Source organism: Triticum urartu, chromosome 4A, assembly GCF_056163025.1.
Source record: "Triticum urartu cultivar PI428250 chromosome 4A, HENAU_Tu73, whole genome shotgun sequence".
Classification (NCBI taxonomy): Eukaryota; Viridiplantae; Streptophyta; class Magnoliopsida; order Poales; family Poaceae; genus Triticum; species Triticum urartu.
In genome coordinates this window covers 46,601,908-46,604,248 of record NC_141876.1, presented here as the reverse complement: position 1 = coordinate 46,604,248, position 2,341 = coordinate 46,601,908, and the positions used below count along the sequence as shown (strand labels likewise).

Below are 2,341 nucleotides of genomic sequence, written 5' to 3'. Positions count from 1 at the left end.
CTACCTACCGCTCAGCAAACGCACCGACTGTTTGGACCCAACGGGGGGAATGCTCGAGGTGGTAGACAGCGTCTGGTAGTCGTCGGCGGTCGGAGGCTGGCGGCCGTAATCGTGAGAGCTCATCCCGTGCTTTGCCTTCGACGCGTCCTCCGCGACATGCTTCTCAGTCGGATCGTAAGGCTGCACGTACATGGCCACGGGCATCCGAGGGGGCAGCGCCGGCACCCTGGCGGCCATGCCCGAGCGCAGCACCTCGACTGCTTCCCTGATGCTCGGCCGCGCCCTGGCGTCGGGGTGCGCGCACCACAGCCCGATCACCAGCACGAGCTCCACCTCCCGAGCGTCAAACTCTCCGCACAGCGCCTCGTCGGCCGCGTCCAGCACCGCGCCTCGACCATACATTCCCCATGCCCACTCCACCAGCCGGAAGATCCTCGTGTCGCCCGGCGGCGGCGGCGCCATGGGCCGCCTGCCGGTGGCCACCTCCACGAGCACGACGCCGAAGCTGTACACGTCGGACTCGCTGCTCGCCTTCCCGGTGGCGATGCACTCCGGGTCGAGGTATCCGGGCGTGCCGGCCACGGCGGTCATGGTCTGCAGGCCCACGCCGTGGTCGATGAGCCGTGCGAGGCCGAAGTCGCCTAGCTTGGCGCCAAAGGATTCGTCGAGCATAATGTTGCTCGGCTTTATGTCGCCGTGGACGACGCACTGGCCCCACTCCTCGTGCAGGTACAGCACGGCGGCGCCAAGCCCGAGGATGATTCTGTACCTCGCCGGCCATGGCAGCACCGCCGTTGCGCCGTAGAGGTGCCGGTCGAGGCTTCCGTTGGGCACGAGCTCGTAGACGAGGAGGAGCTTCTTGCGGCCGTCGCACCAGCCTATGAGTTGCACCAGGTTGCGGTGCCGCAGCCGGCTGATGACGGTGACCTCCGCCGTGTACTCTCGCTTCCCCTGCGCCGAGCCACCCCTGGAGAACACCTTGATGGCGACGTCGAGCTCATCGACGCGACCGCGGTACACCGACCCGGACGCGCCCTGCCCGAGCTTTGTCTCCTCACAGAAGTTTCTCGTCGCTGCCGTCAGCTTGCTCAGCTGGAACGGCCGTGGTCCCGACCCTGACTCGAGGTCCTCGTCGATCGCCCACGGGTCCTCGTCGTCGCCGTCATCGTCGTCGTCGTCGGCGGCAGACTGCTCCTGGCGTCTCGACCGCCACAACAGCACCCCTACGGCCGTGCTTAGCAGGAGAGCCAGCACCGTTGCCACGGTGACACCGGCCACGAGCCGCACAGCAGTGCGCCGCGGTTGTGATTTGTGAGATGAATTCGCAACCAGCGGCAGCGAAGAGCTGAAAGACCAGGACAGCACGTAGTGCAGCGCGACCCGCTCTGAGTTCGTCGCCGCTGAAAAGCCGACGATGACCTTCTCCGGCAGGAAGCTTCGCAGGTCAACATTGACGCTGAGATCATGGGTCGCGCCGTCGCTGCTGCCGTTGTGCAGCATGACCTCGAGCTGGCCCGTGCCGCTGTTGTAGTCGATCCGCGCGGACATGACCCGGCCGACGAAGCTGTCGTTCGGCAAGGTGGTGTAGCTGCCGAACGAGCTGATGTTGTTAAGATCGACTCCGATGTGACGGTCGCTGGGGTCCCACTCGTCCCTGAACGTGTCGAACTCCACGGCGACAACATGGTCACCGCCGGTGGCGCCAGGACTGAAGAGGCCGAGGTAGCCGCCGTAGGACTCCGCGGGTAGGCTAGACGGGACGTCGACTTGGGAGGTGAGGAAGAAGGCCATGCCATGGCCAACCGGCTGCCCCGGCACGGCGTCCATGCCGAAGGAGAAGATGGTGGTGAAGCTGGCCGTCTCGCCGGTGGCAGCGTCCCAGAGTTGCACCGGCTCGGGGTACACCAGGCGGCCGATGTTGTTGGTGTAGTTATTGACGCTTATGCTGGTGAGGTCGGCCCTGTGATCGCTGATGTTGCAGTCATCCCCGAGCGCGCCGAAATCGACCTTGTTGGTCGTGTTGATGGAGTCGTACCGGAAGCTGAGGGAATCGGCATGGTAGAGAAAGAGAGAGAGGAAGAAGACACGCTGAGTAGTAGCGCATTTCAGGGAGCACGGGAGCTGAGCCATTGCAAATTAATGGTGCTCGATCTCGTGCCAAGTTATGCAAAGGGAAATTAACACCATGCATGCTTATGTAGGTAGCACTCCCTCCCTCCCTCTGATTTCTTTTTTAGTTTGCCTGTTAGATTTATCTAAGGTCAAACTTTACAAAGTTTAATCAAATTTATATTAGAAAATCAGAAATAATAAATCCCGAACATTCGGATTTTGTCATGGC

At 62.4% G+C, this 2,341-nt stretch overlaps 1 pseudogene; it reads right to left on the bottom strand.

The window, feature by feature from the left end:
- On the bottom strand, positions 1-2,130 carry LOC125553488 (L-type lectin-domain containing receptor kinase IX.1 pseudogene; annotated as a pseudogene).
- Positions 2,131-2,341: the final 211 nt, after the last annotated feature.